Source organism: Ostrinia nubilalis, chromosome 11, assembly GCF_963855985.1.
Source record: "Ostrinia nubilalis chromosome 11, ilOstNubi1.1, whole genome shotgun sequence".
Taxonomy (NCBI): domain Eukaryota; kingdom Metazoa; phylum Arthropoda; class Insecta; order Lepidoptera; family Crambidae; genus Ostrinia; species Ostrinia nubilalis.
The window spans coordinates 4,324,254-4,344,482 of record NC_087098.1 but is presented as its reverse complement, the minus strand read 5'-3'; the positions used below and the strand labels follow the sequence as shown (position 1 = coordinate 4,344,482).

At 36.0% G+C, this 20,229-nt stretch overlaps 1 protein-coding gene across 1 annotated transcript in view; it reads left to right on the top strand.

The window, feature by feature from the left end:
- Nucleotides 1-5,682: 5,682 nt before the first annotated feature.
- LOC135076104 (mucin-2) overlaps nt 5,683-20,229 on the top strand; it is a 94,061-nt gene continuing 79,514 nt past the window's right edge. The window contains exon 1 of the mRNA XM_063970561.1: nt 5,683-5,899. The gene's annotated coding sequence lies outside the window, so the exon portion shown is untranslated. The remainder of the gene's footprint in view (nt 5,900-20,229) is intronic.

Genomic DNA, 20,229 nt, shown 5'->3' with positions numbered 1-20,229 from the left:
TGCAATTACAGTAAGAAGAGGTAGGTAAAGTGGGCATGTAGAGATCGTTTTACATCTGTAAGATTTTACCTTAATGAATTTATTGTCCACATTAGGCCTTTAGAAGCTAAGCCGTAGGCTATAAAGGTTTTCAGCAAAGCTCAGCTACTAATAAAAGGATAACGTGTTGACGTTATCCTTTTATTAGTAGCTGAGCTTTGGGGGATGCCCCAACCAAAATAAACAAGTATATTACCATTTTAAACAGCTAAACTAACCTGTATTTTTTTCATGTCCCTATTTACTTCGTATAAGTAATCTGTATCGTGGTTCTCAAAACCAAGTCGTTGACAAGATAAAAGAAGAACAGGTCATTTGTAATCTGTTCATCATCATTATCATTTCAGCCACAGGACTCCACTACTGAACATAGGCCTTCTCCAATGACTACTCAACTCCACATCGCACGGTTGGTAGCGGCCTGCATCCAGCGCCTTCCTGCTACCTTCATCAGGTCGTCGGTCCACCTTGTGGGTGTAATCTGTTGCTGTATCTTAATTATACACAATATAGAGGTAAATAATGTCTGTGATACACCTGCTAACTACACACCAGAGCCAGTTGTTTATCTTCTGTCCTTCGCTACTAAGCTACAAACAACTTCATACTCCAATGTAATATTTCAGTGTATTTTTTATTAATCCACGACTCCCATGGGCCTCTTCACTCACCAAGTTGGGAAGTCTAAAACAATCAGTAGTCACCAGGGGGACCCAGGGACTTACACAACTCGGTACAACTCATAACTCCCGATGAGCAGTGATAACCGCCAAGTTTTTACTCCAGTGTTGCCAGAGCTACGTTACAATAATACGGAAAGCTGCGTAAATTAGAGTTTCCAGGGAGAATTTTAAGTGCCTTATCGTAGGGATGTATTTTCTTAAATTAAAGACTTCGCATTAAAAGCCATGCCATGTTCAAACTTTTGAATGAATGAAAGTAAAACAATTTCTACTTTATTTATTTATTTATTTTATTTTATTTGTTTAACAATGTTTCAACAGCATTAAATTGTACATAAATGTGCATTAATGTAATTTTGATTTTATATTTTGAATCAAACTGTAAAGGATTTCGACTATACATAAGGTTGAAAAACTTGATATTTTGCGGAAGCAGCTAAAATGTATTAGTTTAAACATACATTCTCGTTTCTAAGTTAACGTATACAATGTGTATGCATACATATAAAAACAAGAAAAACGAAACATCAATTTACAATACAGAATGAAAGGTGGGCAGTAGCGTTTTATTTTCAACCTGATAAGGGTTGGATGCAGGTGGCTGTGAAACGTTTCAGCAGAGATAAATGTTCAGTAAGAGACGTCTAGAATTCAATTAAAAATACATAACAGACGGGCAGACTAAACGTAGCACTTAAGAGCCGTTTATAAACGTTTTAAATTGTTAAAAGATTTGCGAGAAAAGAAGCTTTGATTTAAAATTTCCACAGTACAAAGTTCAGGATAATTAAGACCAAAACGAGAGAAAATTTGTGAGCGTTTCGTTATCGGGTTAATAATTGTTCGTGGACAATAACCATATAAACTATAAAATTGGCGTCATCTTTGCTTTTAATAAAAACACTCTTGTTTTACATTTGAGATCCCGATCGTCTCGTTATTCGAATTGTATAATGCGCAACTATGAATTAAACACGAGATTCATGGTTTTTTAATCAGGTTCTATAAAATATTTCTAAAAGTTCTGAAGTTCTAGGACAAACAGTAAAACGAAGTTTCGTTAGCGTTACCTATAACAATGTTTGGACTTGGCAAACTTAAAGGTACAATTACTCTTAGAAATTGTAAGAAGCAGTCGAAAGACTGTGAATTTTGCACAATCACTGTTATTACTCGTACTCGTACTGCACTCGATGCCAAAGTTTTAAGGGTCGTTGTTTGTACTATTTTAGACTTACATCTATCTAGATAACGCGCGAAAACCTTGGCCTTCACTAGTTGGGATTTCGATCATGCTCATGGCTACACCGGAGTTGCAGCGAGGGCAACGAGAGCTGAGAATCGTCCCATTACCCTAAAACCGTCTAAAATCCTTCAAAACGACAACCCAGTCGCATCGCAACCCACTCAATCAAACGCGGTACCTGGCCAATAAATCAGTGAATTACGGGGCTCAGACCTCGGATGCGGAGCACCCTAATTTACATATATTTGCCGGGACGTGGCTTGCATAACGGCCAGCGATGTAAGCGCTAGGTTTGCCAGCTCGATTTTCTTTTGTCATCGAAGAAATCATGGAAATCGTATTTTGATGCGACCCATTTTTTATAGATAGATCAAACGAAGCAAGAAGAAATTGTTTAGTCTTTTATGAGGTATCGGTAATGCCTAGTTTTACAAGTGATAACTTACATACTCTCATTGTATCGCAATTGTAGAAAATGGGGTTTATTACAATATAGAGTCATCATCAGATAGGTAAAATATCTCTCAATATTACTTCGATGTATTAAGTACCTACTTAAACCTTCAAAATATTAACTCGTACTCGTATTCAACAAGCTTTTGACCTATATCGTTGTGAATTTATGTTTATCACCAAATTGCTTTATTAAATTTCACAACGACGTTTATTCCTGGGATTAAATCAGCCTTTATCGTATCAATGAAAGCGAGTTTCCATCAGCAATCAAGAGAAATGCATCAGTCACATTCCAGACATATCTTTTATCAATAAATTCTGCCGTTTTTGCTCATATTTATATTGTTTAATGCACTTTAATATCTGTCTTCCATTTATGTTGAAAGCCTGACAAAATAGTTTTGATAATATTGAATTGATGCGATTAATTAGTGCCTGACCAGGAACATAAAAACCCTCGCCATGTTGCGGAAAACTAATGGTACTAATTTCTTTTAATGGCAACAGTAACTGAAAACTTCATTGACATGTCACCTTGCATGTCAGTCTATTGCTGTCAAAGTGTAAACAAACTTTATTTTAAATGTGCGCAATTGATTTTGTGAATTAAATTGCTAAAATCTTTTTATAGTCGTGAAAGAAAAGTGGTTCACAATGTGTTAAAGTATTTGTCGAAGAAAAATACTAAGGGTTCGGACAATATTTTTATTGAATAATGTTTCCGACAAAGGTTGTCAAATTGACTGACATGTTTATCGTATAGTACAGTCCACTATGAAAATGAGCTGTGGTTTATTTCAACTACCTATTTTAAAGTTTTTTGTCACTTCGTAAGTGTTGAATTTTATGGAATTGGGAAAGAAGTACCGAGTTTGAAGCGTTCATGAGCAGACATTGCAGTTAAATATTCAAGTTCTGAATTTGATTATTGATGAATAACAAAATAAGTCCTACTAGCTAGATTGAGGGTTTCATTTAATTTATTTAAACCAGGTTACCTATAATAATATTATTTCGTTAATTTATGAAAATATTAAATTAGCCCGTAATCCTGAATCCCGATACATAAAGTTAGCCTATTAATTTAACACAGGTACGACTGTACTCAGTGTTGCACTATCAAATGCAATTGACGCGCCTCTATGCCAGGGTTTTTATGTTCCTGGTCAGTCTTATATAATTATTATTAAATAGACGTATTTCTGTATTGGCATTCATCTTCTCTACTATATTATAAAAATGTATGATGACGTCGTCAAGAGATGACAGCAAGATAAATAGTCCGCCGTATTACCAGCAGGATTCAAGGAGATTTAGTTTGGGTGACGAGAAATGTCGCTAATTTGTCTTTCTGTTTTGTAAAGACGGTACATCAAGCTAAAAACGGTTGATAAGTCGTGATAAGCACGTAATAAATAAGGAAAAAAAAATCATGTGCAAGCGATTGTATTATGGGACCATTCGGTCACGGTTCAAAAATTTGTTTTCCAAAAACGCGTACTACTCGTGTACGAAATCGCTCTGCGTGAATTAAAACTTTTTGCTGTGCATGTTGTAGCTTTATTGAAATTTCCCAACTGAAAGACACAGTCCCCTTTTATGCAGTACAAAATTACAAACACGACCAAAACATACTCGTCATATTCAAACGAGTGTTTTTTGAAACATGGAGCTTTACAGCAACGTATTTTAGTATGCGTTGAATGAATGACACGTTCGTGTCATGTAAGGTGCTATTCATACAGTCATCTTTACGATAGGCCTCTGCCTTAAAATATTTTCCATTATTTTGACTGTATGAGAAAGGTAATAAAATAGTAAGTAAGTGCCATACTAATCAACCTTTAAGCAATGGAAGTAGGTGCGCTTTGTTTTGCCCGTATCAAAAATTCAGGTGTTCTCTAGAGTTACAATCTTTGTGAGGTTCACCAGCAATTAGTTGCGGCGTGCTTTAAATATTAGACGAAGGGCAGACCATTTTGCGGTTTTACGTACAACATTTTTGAGCGCTCCCAGGAATTTCTGAGCGATAGAGCTGGGATCGTTCACCTATCCTTCGGTCATTACGGACAATGACTAAACATTTATAATTATTCTTCTTTGTGTGATAGACGTGAGGGGGCTTTGTCGCGGTGTCCATACAAATGCGGCGAGCGTCGTGGCGAGTCATTTATGATGTATTCAGGCTGACCCATTAGGAGAAATTTACTTTCGTTCCTTTGAGCTCGACAATGGCGACACTTGGATGCGAAATTGGGTCGGTCGGATTTACGTTTGCATCGCATTAATTAAGCGATTCCGTATAAAAGATTCAAGTGCCTTGGTTTTTCTCCATACGAAATACGTCGAGTCCTAAAGGATTCACGCAAATGTGTTTATTATTATAAATGATGCGATTTTCTTGCCCTTTGTTAGGATAGTCTTTTGTTGTGTGGATAACTTAGTTTCTCCGCAGGATGTAATATTTCAACTGCAATTATTTCATTGTCATTGAAGTACTATTATTCTGTGGTCATGCAACTGAAGACTCGTAAGTAGAATGTGGAGGTAAATTATTTGGAAAGTCAGTTACATGTTTAAAAAGGTTCAAAGTATTTACATCTGTCATGTCCATATAGAAAATATGCAAAAAGATTGAATTAGTATTCCATAAAAGTTGATCATTAAAATTTTTATTTTTTACTCTACGTTTAAGAGCTGTTTTTAATCAACGTAATTAAAATCTTACGTTTCATTTAATTCAATCGTCCCGCTTTTGCGGACGAATCGTCCTAAGGTTCAGAAAATAGTAATCTTAATACATACACGAAATATCACCGATAACCGGAAAAATGGGCACATTGTAAGACAATTGACGACTCAATGTTTGAGTTGCTCAGCTGGACCGTTGTTGTAACTGCACCGAAGGGGGTCAACGACCCATCACTCGCTCCAAGTTACCGCGAAACTGATGACCACGTGCCTTTTTTTCTAAAAAAAAAAACAACCTGTGCACCTAAAGTGTATCTGTATATCTGAATCTTGTATTGACGTAATTTCTACCTCCATGCTTGCGACATTATGCGGTCAGTGACGTTACGCCTGTGCCAGCAAGGGTTTGTATAAGAAACAGTCAGCCAGACCACAAGTTAAGTCCGGATTGTCTGGGAGCTAACACAGATACGGCACTGTGATAAATCGGTCTCTGTCTCGGGGGAGGCAAGAGAATAACCGAAAGTAGAGTGATAGCCGGAGGGGGCACTGGCGCAGCCTGCCGCCTCTCGCAGTGTATTCCCGCCTTTACTCGCCGAAGCTCGCGCGTCGCCTGCCTAGCCGTGCGCAACACGCGATCCGCGAATCCGTCACAGAAATAATCGGTTCCGAATTCAAAATTTAAAAAGTAATATTTTCTTTTATTTTTCGTGGCGTCACATCGAGCGAAGGAGATGCGTTTGAATTAATTTGCGAAGTTTTTTGCGAGTTCGACATTTGATCGGTAAGTTTTTCAAAGCAACCTGTTTCAATTCATGTTCTGTTGCATGTAGTTTTTACGTAGTTCGCGAGATCATTGACATGCGGCCGGCGCTAGGCGTCTATTAATGTTCTCAGGCATTTATTATGTGGAGGCATGTAAGTGCAAGTCAAGTTGAAGGAGCTTTTACGGCCGGAGCGGAATTTTATCTGCGATGTTTATGGCTTTATGGGTTGTTTTTGTTTTCGTTTGCATTTTTCTTCGGATTGCAATAAAAAGTTAGCGAAATAGTTAGTTGTTTCTATATTAAATAAACTTGTGTGGTATTGATTCGTTTTTATTATTTGAAAGTAAATAGATCGAGAAACTCGGCCAATATTTTACTTACCATCTAAGTTCGAAAGTCTTATTTAATCAAATGAAACAATATGAATGTAATTTGTGATTCTAGTCCATGATGATAATTCGCGAATTTAATATTCTACGACGATTTTGCTTATTTTAGGCAAACTCGAATAATTTTACCCTGAAAGAGCAATTAAAACGATCTTCCCGGAACGTGAACTGATTTCTTAAATTAGGATATTCTAAGTAGCTAATTTGTTCTTAGTTGGCAATTTTGATCCTTTAATGCCCGTTTTCACCATCAATCCCTAATTTATAAGTGATCCCTATGAAAAAAAATGCCTGTTATGTGTTACCATAGTGATCACTTAAGAATTAGGGACTGATGTTGAAAACGGACATAAAACTTTTAAATAAAAAAAAGTTTAAATATATTTTTCAAGTACTTGGTCAGAAAGAATTTGAAAAAGAAATAAGATAATGTTTTTTTTGCCTTGCAAATTCCATATTCGAAATACAAATTTTTTTTTTCAATGATTGGTTTCTATAATGATCGTCTATTGTTTCAATATTATATTGTTAATCATTATCGCACTGGCTATACATACACTGGCCCGCGACTTTGCGTGGATATTTTTTTGTATAAAATATTATATATTTCATTAAAAAAAATTCAAGTCCTTTTTCTCCTGTAACTTACAAGGAACACAAGATTTTATTCTTCTAAGTAATCAATAATTTTTGATTACAAAGACGTGATCGACACTTATTAAAAACGTTTAAATAGTTAGCCCACCTTTTCAAAAAGGTCTTTTTAGTCCTACTGGTTATAGCTGCAAAGTTTTCCAGCTTTTTAAGTTCAGTTCTTTTGACATTAATACTTTTTCATTGCATTGTTTTAGTAAAATATAACGAAGTATAAGGGCAATTTTATCGCTAAAACCGATCTATCCCAGAAAGCCTTCACTATTTATGTCTAATATATCGAAAGTTGTTTTGTATCAGATACAAAACTCGATATCCTCCTCTCTTCCACATATAGCCCTTTGATCCAATTATGATACGAGGCAAATTGCCACTTTATTACTTATCTATTGTTCTATCGATACTTATTTCACTTAGTAAAGGGTCTTAATATCGATATAGGCTTTCAGGAGTCTCAAAAAGGATTATCTTGTGAAATATAGTAGGTACATTTTATGCTATTTAAGAATTTGCATTTGTAAGTGGTTTTGATTTGAATCTAATTAAAATTAGATTACTAGATTTGTAAGGAAGATCGGTGTCTTTATATTTATTAACCGCCTCTGTTGTCTTGTGGTAAGACCACCTGCTTCAGACGCAGAGGTCTTGGGTTCAATTCCCAGTGGGGGCAGATTTTTCTGTTCGGTTTGGTTGGTGGTAGGGCTTGTTCTAAGTCCGCCTGGATAGCTACCACCTGTCTGTCGCCATAACAACAATGTTAACAGCATTATTGTGTTCCGGCAGTTAGAGGTAAGATAGCCAGTTCCTCCGTGGTTGAGGATTCCGGGTGAAGCTCGCTTCCACCTTCGGCCTGATCATCACTTACCATCAGGTGAGATACAGGCCAAGAGCTTCCTCGTTGTGGATAAAAAAATATATTTTACGATTTTACTGTTGCTTACATTACTTTTATATTTGTCGTTTTAGTAAATACATTGACATAAAGCATGAAGTACGCTTGTGTCGTTATCGTTTATTTATCCTGAAAATATAAATATCAGGCAAACTCATAACAAATGCCTACCTATAAACATTCCCTGGTTCTTGCCGCAGACATTTCCGTTGAAAGGAAGAGATTTGGCAGGGACTTACCGGTAATGACGACAGATAGGGAAAATAATTGGGGAGATTTTCCCGTCTGATTTGACGCTGAAAGAAGCCTCGTTGATAGATCGTTTGCAATCCAAAATCTATTTGATTGTGATCTTAATATTCAATATTTTGGGCTGTATTTATTTAATTACTGGCTGCCGCCCGTGGATTTCCTGCTGGTTTACACAGAAATACAGAATTATTGTGTTCCGGCAGTTAGAGGTAACATAGCCAGTTCCTCTGTGGTTGAGGATTCCGGGTGAAGCTCGCTTCCACCTTCGGCCTGGTCATCACTTTCTATGAGGTGAGATACAGGAAGAGCTTCTTCGTTGTGGATAAAAAAAATCCTCATTACATATTCTGTGATTGAAATGACCTATTTCTAAAAACATAGATTACAATTTTCGGTCTGACACTCATATACCTACCTAATTAAGAAGTTATTGGTCACCTAGACACGTGTATCTTCCATATTAACCCTTTTAGGGTAAATTAAATCGGTAAAAGGTGCCTTATGTCCTTCTCCAAGATTTAATTTATCATAACAGACAATTTCAGTTGGGATTTATTACTTTAGTAAAATATTCCGACTAATAGGCAGTTAGGGAGTTATTATCCGTTTTGAAAGTACTTTTTAGTAATCTAATACACCATTTAGTAAGGATCTACTACTAAAAGTTGGTAATATAAATCGTTATTGAGTTACTGTATGCTTTTATTATTCCTCAGGCAGTTTTACATTACGAAAAAAATATCTTTATCATAACTTACGAATTACGAGTTGGCGTATCTTATTAAAAGGATATTAGAGATTATTTTTGTGTAAGTACATTAAGCAATTTGACATTTTCATAAAAAATCCGTACAAAGTGTTTTAATGTAAGTAGACAAACTTTTATTAACCTTGAAAAATGATGGTGGTAAAGAAGAAAGAAGAGGAAGAAAGAAGAAGAAGAAAGAAAAAAAAATACTTAGTTTATTTGGGTAAAGGAGATTTGATAGAGAAAAAGAGATCTCTACTTGCATTTAATTTTGTATGAAACTGCTATAACTAAAAATATCCTTCAAAATTCCTCACATTATTTCAAGCTAGAGCTACTTTTGCCGTTGACTGTACAAGCTGTCTTCCCTTTTACGACTCGCGGAAAGTGAAAGATGCACCCGCTTTTAACAAGAAAGCAAGCACAAAAAGTCGCTATCTTGTGTCATGAGGCCAAGAAAAATGCATTAAAGGACACTCTCGCGGTATATTGTGTTTAAAAAGATTGTCGTATTAACTTTAACTTAAAATTTTCCACAATGCATTAAGGGACACTCTTATGATATTATGTTTAAAATGATTTTCGTATTACACGAGCTTTTAATAAGTCTACATATTTTTCAAGCTTTTTGAAAGTATTGCTTCAGCACGCAGCTTTGTCTGACACTGAAGCTTTTTACCGCAAGTTCCGACATCAAAGCACTTTATTTTTTGCGAAAAACTTAGGATTTATTTTTATTCCTACCCTAAGACCTAGGAGTATACAGAAATATAATAACCTCAGATCATAGAAGGGATCTGAGACAATAATAGAATATAATAGGATAGGTGGGAAGACGTAGCGTGGAGAGGTCCTACACTAGGTGGACCGACGATCTGGTGAAGGTCGCTGGAAGAACCTGGTTTTGCAGGACCGGTCGTTATGGAAATCCTTAGGGGTGGCCTTTGTCCAGCAGTGGACGTCATTTGGCTGAAACAATTGAACGAACTATAGTATGCTCTAGAAGTCAATACATCATCCATAGAGCAGAAACATCTGTACTTATAATAAATCTGTAGAGAGGTCAATTCTGTACATGAAATATATTTTCAAAATAACTATCAGGGGGTGATTAGTGATCGATACTGATGCCAAAAATGCATTCAGTAAAATTTTTGTCTGTCTGTCTGTCTGTCTGTCTGTCTGTCTGTATGTTCCTTATAGAAACAAAAACTACTAGACGGATTTTAACGAAACTTGGTACAATTATTCTTCATACTCCTGGGCAGGTTATAGGATACTTAGGAATTCCCACGGGAACGGGCATTAGCGGGAAAATCCTTTTGTATGAAAAATCTAAACCGCTTAAGTTAGACGCTTGAAATTTGGCATGCAGGTCCCTTAGTAAACTTAAAGCTTAGTTACAACAGGATATTGCGAAATTCCAACGGGAACGGGAGTTAGCGGGAAAAAACATTTGTATGAAAAAATCTAAACCGCGTAAGATAGATGAAGGGGAAACGGGATCCACGCGTACGAAGTCGCGGGCGGCCGCTAGTACCTAAATAAACACACATTTTGTTCACTGCATCATGTAATAAAACAGTCTATATTTACGAATGGATTAGTAGTCCAATAATAAGCAGCTAAATTATAGAGCAAATCTTTTCCGATCGAACATTATTCTACCGAATGCCTAATATTCAAGTCAGATTTGCTATAATTTCAGAACATCGTGATTCGACTACATTAATTTACCTGTGATTTGGTTCTAGACTGTTTAGGTCTACACAATAAACTGCGTAATTTTTACTTGAAAAAATCGTCTTCTGATTGAACTAAAAATTACATTTCTTTTCAAATTGAATTTACCACAATTTTTTGAATAGTTACACGTTCGGCAAAGAAATACAAAATGGTTCTACTGTAAAGCGAATACTATAAAACTAACCACGACGTAAAACAAGTGGAATAAAAACTTGGTACCACAACCCAAGACATTTCGCAAGTCAATAATACAAAGTCTTACCAGATTTTAATAAGAGCCCTCCCACGAAGACTCCGATAACTACCTACATTGTACGGCAAAAACAAAAGATTATAACATAACACAGTCCCTTTGTGTCCTCAAACCGTTACCTACATAAATTTCCATGAAATGTTATACTAACTTAAAGGTACCTTTACTTTATTTAATATTTTTGGCGTAACTTCCAAAGTATTTTTAACTTTAGTCAATATTGGTTACTTGTAGACAATATTATTCCTTACTAATAAAAATAGTTTCTGGAGTGGAGGCCAAGTACCGGAAAGTGCAGCGTAGGATGTCTACAAGGTGGACCGACGACCTCATAAAGGTAGCAGGAAGGCGCTGCCGGCAACCTGCCTGAAGGCAACCTTCCATTGTGAAAATCGTTGGGGGAGGCCTATGTCCAGCAGTGGACGTCATGTGGCTCAAATTATAATGATGATGAATAAAAATTACACGCTCCTTGAACAGTGTTTGAAAGTAAATGTCATGTTTAACAAAAGCTGTGTTCAACAAGTGTGTAACTTTTTATTAGTAAGGGGGATAGTGTCGTTAAAGTAGTACTATTATTCCAGGTAAATTCCCATCTTATTTCCAATGCAGAAGTTTCCGTACAATATGTACGCCATACGGATTTCCCATGGGAGTCTTGCTGGCCCATAGGTAGCTCGGAGGTAGATGTGATTAAAGAGCAGGCCTAAGTAAAGATTGGGTACTATTGAGGAAGTCACTCCAAAGATTGGCCCACTTTAATCTGATTTAGGATCCTGTCCAGATATTTACTCAGGAATTAAGCTATCCTGCCTTTTATTGCTCACCGTTCAAGATCAAGTTAACATTAATTGAGGTATTAATATTTCACGATAATATTTATAGCTAATAATTATGATTGAAAGCTTCATTTTCAATTATGTATGGACTAGTTAGACTAAGAGTTAAGTAGCTTATTAATTATTATAAATTATAATAAACCTTGATATTAAGTCTGGTTAATAGTAATGTATTTCACCATCTAACCATTATAAAAGAATATACGTTTCAGTTTATTTGAAATAATATCCAAGTAAACGCGCCTCTAGGGCAATAAATAATTCAAACTTAAAAAAACATGATCTAATGAAAATATGTTTTACCTTTCGGGAAAAAACTTTTAGTATAAACGTTTGCTTTAAAACCCGGTTGGGTGTATATGTTTCGAAATGTTTTTGTGTTCTGCGTTATTTAATAAAAATATAACCAATAAAACAACATGAAATGAACATTTTTGATCGCCAGGAAATGGTTATGTATCCTATCCTGTAATAAAAACTGGATCACCGAAGGATCTGGGTCAATTGAAAGTCCTCTAAATGGACGGCGTAAACAATAAATCGTGGATTTGTGCGACACATCGCTCGTAAACGATCGCCGCTTGATGACTGCAGTAGCAGACATGCTACTTTACGCGATTAGCGATTAGTGATTTAGCTTTAGGAAGCTCGAAACCTATAGAACGTTTTAACTAACGCACACACACAATCGCCATTCATACTGCTTTTAAACGCCCAATCTCTATATCGTGATTATGGTAAGAAAAAATAGTTTAATAGAAAATGCATTCAAAATGTCTACTCTACTGAAAATTCCAGAAAATTCATGATCTGTTCTGAAAGCACAACCTATGAGGTGTCCGTCCTCAAATCTTTTCGTGCTCAAATATTTATAACTGGACGATAAGTGATGAGAAATGAGATGAAAATGTACCTACGTTAGATTAAACCTTAAGCTAGATAACATAAATAAAAGACTCTCCACCACATTAAGTATGTACATACTTAGTGTGGTGGAGAGTCTTTTGGGAGAAGCATGCAGTTTTAATATCGTAAAAATGCAAAGCCGCCAAATCGCATTGCAGTGTACAGTCGCAAAATCGCTGGTCAATCTAAAAGTAGCCGGTCTGCTACGATCTAAAGTCTAAACGATCGGACGCTTAACGGCAGTAAAGTGAACACGAACTGTTGACGAGCTGCTAACAATGGATGTGTTTCCTGAACGAATGCTGCAATTGAGCCGATGGTGTCAATTTATTGGTCAGCATGGTTTGGTTGGACATGTTTATGATGTATTTTTATTATATGAACCTACCACAACGTTGCAAATAAAAACGTGGTACAAAATTCATTTTTCTTTTGCAAGTAGGCTTTTAGAAAACACTTACACGTCCCAGCTACTTCGGTACAATAAATGGGCTAGTGCTAAGAAGAAGCGCACGAAAATTGGTAGTGTAGCGGTAATTTGTAAGGTAACGTAAAATTCATAGATTTAGTTCAACAAAAGGTATGCCTCTAGATGAAAAGAAAGCTATGAAAGTTGAAAAGATTTAAAATAAATAAATAAATAAAATAAAAATAAAAATCATTTATTTTCAGACAAAAGCAGTCCATAGTTTGGTTAGTAACAATTTGAACTTAGAGACTATATTAGTAGAGTTAGTAACAATGATCTTAGAAATATGTTAGTCGTACATCATGGGTTCTGTATATTGACTCTTTATCTATGGACGCTGCATAGCTTCAGATGCCTAATGTGTAAGTATAACAAGCCCTATTAAAAAACACTTACCTCTACATTTTAAAGAGTATACCTAAATACTGCTCTATTTAATAAACTATCTAATAAATTAAACCTAGTTAAATCTCTGGATTTTCACCTCAATATTAAACCTTTAGTCAGATCGCTTTGGAATGGTTTTGTACGCTGGTTGTTGACGAGTTAACAAAGGGAACATTTCCTGAACACGAGTGGTGCAACTGAACTGACGGTGTCCGAATACGGCTGCCAATGTATGGCATGTTCATTTGGAGAGTGCTTGTATTTTAATTTAACTAGAATGCCTAGCGGTCTGTTAGGCAGACCATTTATTGGTTTTATTTTATTTATTTTTATTTTACTTTACTTTATTCGGAAAACAAACAGTGTTAATTGACTTATTAATTATCTGAGTATAAAGCTAAACACCAATTATATGTTTTCGCATACAATAACAGAGATAATGTAACTTAAATTATTTATACTTCTTACGCTACAAATGAGGAATTACGCTGCAAAATAAACAATATAATTAAATATAAAAAATAAAATAATTTTCGGATTAAATACTAAATTATGTTCATACGCCTAGGATCTATTAGATATTTTCTCTCTATTTATATTAAGTCCGAAACTCAGCAAAATGTAATGCAATGGATATAAAAATTCTCTTTTTCAATGAGGCACCGTACATAAAAAACTTACAGACCAATACATATAGCTATGTTTATACTTATAAGTTTGTACTGTCAGAGGGTCGAACCTGAGACTTCTGGCACAGAATTTTGGTAACCAACCAACCAGGCCACCGTTCATATTTTACTTATTTACATACAGCCCAAGGTTATGCTTTATTACAAGCAAAAGGCAAAGAAAATACTCGTACCTACGTTAATAAAACAATTTGCATGATGCGTAGCGAGATGTGCTCTCCAAACCTCTGTAACTCAATTTCTCGACCTTCACGTAGTCTCGGAGGCAATATTTCTCGTGTATTCTCACAATAAAGTTACGCTATCACTACAATTCATATAACGCTGCATTGCAGGCTCGAAAAAATGGGTCAGCGCCCTAACGGTCCGTTTCGGAGATTTGACAGCCCACCGATGTCATAAATTTACGATATTAAACGGCAGTTATTCCGGTAATGAGTGCTCGTCGTGACTCGAATGCCGCTCTACTATGCTCGTTATAGCGCCACCATAATAAAATAATAATCGATAAACTACCTATATTGCTTGTCCGATGCGGAACGTATTTGACGATTTACTACGAGTATGCATGCAGTCGTTATGATTTGGAATAAATGAGTTAAATCCGTCCGTTTCATTATATTTGTGTTCAAATCCATTGATTCGAAATTGCAATTTGGTCATTAGGTTATGATTATTTTTGCACCTGATTGCAGAATAATATGTAATGGACTTCGAGTATATTTATTGCATGTTAAATTGTAAACGTGGATGAATTTAGGGTTCCGTACCCAAATGGGGAAACGGAACTCTATTATTAAGGCTTCGTCCGTCTATCTTTACCTTTTGAACTGTTTATTTATGAGTAAAGTTTCTGTCTCTGTTCTTGTCTTGAACTCTGTGTATTACAACTAAAATAAAAAACCATTTATTACAAGTCAAAAAAGCATAACTAGCTATAATAGCATTGTTACGTTCCGCGTTAACGAAGACAAGCCCTTGAGTAGCGGTATCTAACACCAAGCTAATCACCTGTTAAACAACGATTACACGAATTGTCAATAAAAAAAGTTCGAAATAAGTAGTGTTCCGATGAACGGTACCAGGCTCTAATAAGTGCATAGGAAGCGTCAACAACCGGTTACCACAGGCCGCGGTGATGAGAATGCGATTATCATTATTGTTTGTTCGCCGAGTTTAACGTTTCAAGTTAAATTGCGAACAGTAAAACAACAATAAAAGCGGTCTGGCCGGTTCGCCCTGGGACAGAACGAGAAAAACAAACACGCTCTTTTTCTCACCACACGATGGGATAGGAATCTAACGTTATTACAACTTTGTAGGACTGGCCGATAATAAAAAAATAACTCGTTGAAAGCGAATAGAGCGTGAAGCATTTGAGCGTTGCTCCCGGGAGAGCCTTCGTGGTGTTGCGGCTTAGAACCGCTAAATGCTATGGATACGGAGATTGCGACGAGATCTTAGTTCTAATGCTGAACTTAATTTTAGACGCCTTTGTGGTTTGGCGGTCAGAATTGCACTTCCGCTCGTGAGATTCACATGATTACAGAAAGAAGCATACTTTGTGGTGGCTCTCCGTTTGCTTTATAGCGGGCTCTATCGACTTGATTGTTCGATAAGAAAAAGGTTTTCGGATTTTCTTTATGACTTTGCAAGTTAAAATTCTTTTAGAGTTTGCTTACGAACTTTGATTTATTTTAACAGAACTTGTAGGTGGTATTTGACAAAAGTTTAGGGAGCAGAAAGGACGAAAATAATAATTTCCTGAAAACCCCGAGTTATTTTCGGCACTCTCATCATTTATCAGTTAAGAGCAAAAATAATGTGGTTAGCTTTGATAAATGGTACGCTCTGGTGGAGCCATCGCAAACTCGCTAAGTTTCGGATTCCCCAAAGAGCGGAATAATTTAAAATAGCAAGGTTATTGTAATGTAGAGTAAATATTTTTCTTGGAAACGCTTCGATTCTCGTGATTCGGCGTTTACTTAGATGCGGGTTATTTAGATGGATTTTTATTAGATCAAGCAGCTCCACCAGAGTCGGAGTAATTGTAGATTAATGACATTATTAAGACAGAGTTCTAGAAAATGGAGCTTCGAGATCCTAACAACATAATTACTTTGAAATTGAATTAGAGAAATACTTGGCACACGAGAAAGACATCAGCAGAAATAATTTGAGATGGTTGCCAACCAATTTTGTAATGTCTAGTAAAAAAGCGATTTAATAATGCTCTATCTGCTGCACTATCTGGACGCAGGCCGCTACCAATCGATCAACATGGAAATCATTGGGAGAGGCCTATGTTCAGCAGTGGACGTCCCATGACTGAAAAATGATCTATCTATCTTGCCATAACGATAGGTATGTTTAAATCAACGTAAGTTGTTTTATTAATGAAATTCTACGTTTAAAAAATCGACAAGATGTAGCATATTGTATTGAGTGGATGTAATGTATGAACTTGTACACTAAAAGTTTTTTTTGCGTAATATCACGCCTGCTTTCAAGCGGTATTTCATGTGATTTCGGCTTATCCCCTTTTAAACCTCTCCTCTTCACCCTGAGTTGCTGACAAGTAACAGACGGGTAGAGCCGATATTTTGAAATTGTGTTGCCCTTGTGCTGTGGGATACCGGGATTCACATCGTCTATAAACGCTTTACTAAAGCTTGTAAATTAGATTTTGGGAAGCTATCCATTCAATACAAAGCACACCTTTTACGCCCGTATTCACAAACGATGCTTGCTTAGGTGAAGCAGCAAATCGAACGCACAGTGTTGAATAGAGCTCTGTTGTTATTAAAATTTCTTAGCGAATAGAGTCGCTTCTCAAACTAAATTTTTAAATAAACAAAGTCCCGCCTTAGGAAGTTCGATTTTTTTCAAGTTGTTTATTTAAATTAAAAGCTCTGTGATTGGTTCGTCTGTCACCCTATGCGTCCACGCGCACTGTGAGACCTCATAGTAATGTTTGTGAATAGGGACATAAAGCCACCATATTTGCTCCAATCATTAATTCTTGTCCATTGTTATGAAACATAATTCAGAGTCTTGATTATTCGCTTCTGAAATCATGATTAATTAGCAATAACATTGTAACTATCGACGCCCACGCTTGTAGGTTAGGTTAATACGTCAATTTCACCGGTGAGTGGAGCAGATTCATGATTAGTATGCTAAGGAGGTCCAGGTACAAACTACAATGTACGGATCCCGAGCTGGGCCCTGTGAGAGGAATTTGCAATCGTCCCTCCAGACTTGTAGGGTTGACACAAAAATCTTTTAGTGAACTGTTGCCCACGTGACCCTAATTAAACGACCCATGAGTAAAGTTCGAAAACGGCGGCTTAATGTAAATAAATAAATATAGTTTGTATGAAACAAATCCAATGGTCATTAATTATATTGCGTGTTGATTACTACGTCGATATTGCTGGATATCTCACTTGACAGGGAGAATGTATCGAATGAGTGTGAAAAGAGAAATCCGAAATAATTATAAGAAGAAACGTGAAATATTGAAAGTTGAAAAGGTTGATTTTGATAAAATTAAAATAGCATCATCGGAGTTTCAAAAAGAAAGAACGTTTTTTGAAAGCCTAATTAAAAAAAAGAATATTATTTGCCGTAGAATTTTTTGTCTTTTTGAAACCCTTTTAATCTTTCCACCTCTACGGTACCGCAAACACATAAATAGGGACTGTGTCGAACCGCAGGGGACCCAAAGAGACCCCCATATTTTTCCAAAGACAGAACATTCAAATACAGATTTGTACCGTATCAAGTAGCCCTGACCCTGAACGGTCCACAATTTATCTCCGGACCACCTTAGGTAACTTTGTGTACTTAGTTCATTCGTGAGTTGGTTCTACATCATAATTGACTAAAGGTTGTGACTTGGTTACTCTTTTCATTACGTTTTATTTTAATTTTGTTATGAACTTTGAGTTTAATGCAACATTTTTATAATAAACTAGCTTTCCGCCTGCGGCTTCGCCTGCGTGGAATTTTGTCTGTCACAGTCTACATCGCGCGCGTCCCTGTTCAAAAACCGGGATAAAAACTATCCTATGTCCTTTCCCGGGACTCAAACTATATTTAATACAAATTTCATCAAAATCGGTTCAGTGGTTTAGGCGTGAAAGAGAGACAGACAGACAGAGTTACTTACGCATTTATAATATTAGTATAGATTTTACATGTTTACTTGCTGGGAATTGAACCCAAAATATCTGATGGTAGAACGCATAATCTTTTACTACTCGTACACACGGACCAATTACGTGGTTGGCTAGCTATAGTATCACATACTATAGCTCTACTTTATTCGGATTTAATAGTATTTTTATATCGTCATATAAACTCAAATTAACCGTCAGTAAAGTAGCAACAGCAACATTGTTTTCTAGCAATTCCCTAAGAAAATTATACCAATAATAATATATCTTCCCAAATAACAGACGAAAGAGCACTACTAACCTTTTGTGCGGAACATAAAAATAAATTGTGGAGCTTTATTCCTTAAATGTTCTTATTTTATTTCTATGTCAAGATTCTTGTTCTGATTTAATACAGCATTCCGCTTGCATTGACAGTACATTTCACTGATCAAAGTATTTAAATTTGTATGGGAAGATGGAGTTCAGAAGACTGATGTTTGCTAGAGTTGAGTTGGTTCAGTCTTTGAGGTGGTTCATGAATGTTAATGACGAGTCGCTTAGCTAAAAATGTTATGCAAATAATTCCCTCCTTAACTCCAATAGCTTGTAAAAGCAATTTGTAAGCACTTAGTTGCGTTCAATTATGAACTTGAAGATCAATTAGGTACTTAAGATACAATTTGAAACAATTAAACTTAGACAATTATTAGGCAAATTAATTTTTGATGAGCTTAAAAACAAATAAAAATGTAGGTACAACTGTTTTAGCAGAAAGGGAGACTTATTTATCTCGATAAATTAGCTCTAAGGTAGGTATTGTAATTTAATCCAATAAGATAAAAAAAGTTATTAAGCATGAACTGTCATATTACTAAACTGGCAACAGCAGATACTAATAGACAGTTCTCCAAAAGTGTTTCGTTAAAAATTCACGAAGAATATCTAAACTTTTTGGAAATAAAATAAATACTTGAAATGGAAGTTTAATTTCAGGGGAGATTGTCCGATGAATAAATTATTTGTTTCTTGATGAGTTAAATAATGAAAGAGATGTTTCTTTAAACTGTCTATTTTTGTACTTGAAAGGCAATCTATTTTTGCAAAAAGGTGTAGGCCTACCTATTTTAAGTAAAATATTTCTGTTTGATCCCAAAGTTGGTTTGTCAAAAAGAGCATACGTTAATGTAATGGGATCACTATTAGGTGTGGTTATGAGCCCACACGAATGGAATTATAATGGAGACACGTACATCTTTGTAATGACTATCTAGAGAGCAAAAGCTCTACTAGGTAACTGAGCTTTGGTGATGAGGTACAGAAGATCAAAATGGTACTGGAAATGAACTTAATTCTGATTTGATTTCATTTTCAGTTTAAGAAATTATTGATTTGACTACTATTAACCTTGCGATGTGGATATCATTGGGGGAGGCCTAAGTTCAGCAATAGTAAAGCACATAATAAGAACAATAGGTAAATGAAATGATAAACTAGTATTCTAGTATTAGTCCAGTCAATGAATGCCTTAACGATGGTGTAGAGAGAAATCCGTGGAACACAATTTCTGACCTCGGGACTTTATTTAGCCTAGTTAGGTGGTGAACATAGCAAAAGTCCCCGCCCTTAGCCCTTGAGCCGGCGGGGAGAGGGGGGTTTAAAGGTACCACTTTTCGGTTTTTCGCTTAATCCTCGGAAACTATGCGTCCTAGTGACATGACTACTATGGACCAAAAAAAGCTTATTCAATTTGCTACAGGTGAGACCGTCAAGTTTTTCTATATCTTGTATAGTTTTTGCGGCATCTGCTCTAGAAGGTCTGTAAAATTGGAAATTTTATTGTTGTCTTACATGTTTCTTTCAGGAGAAAATCGACTAAATCAACATTGAGCAAACACTATAGACATGCGGGAGCATGTAAAGCCTAGTTCCAGGGAGGGGACTGCACCGTGCGTATATTTAG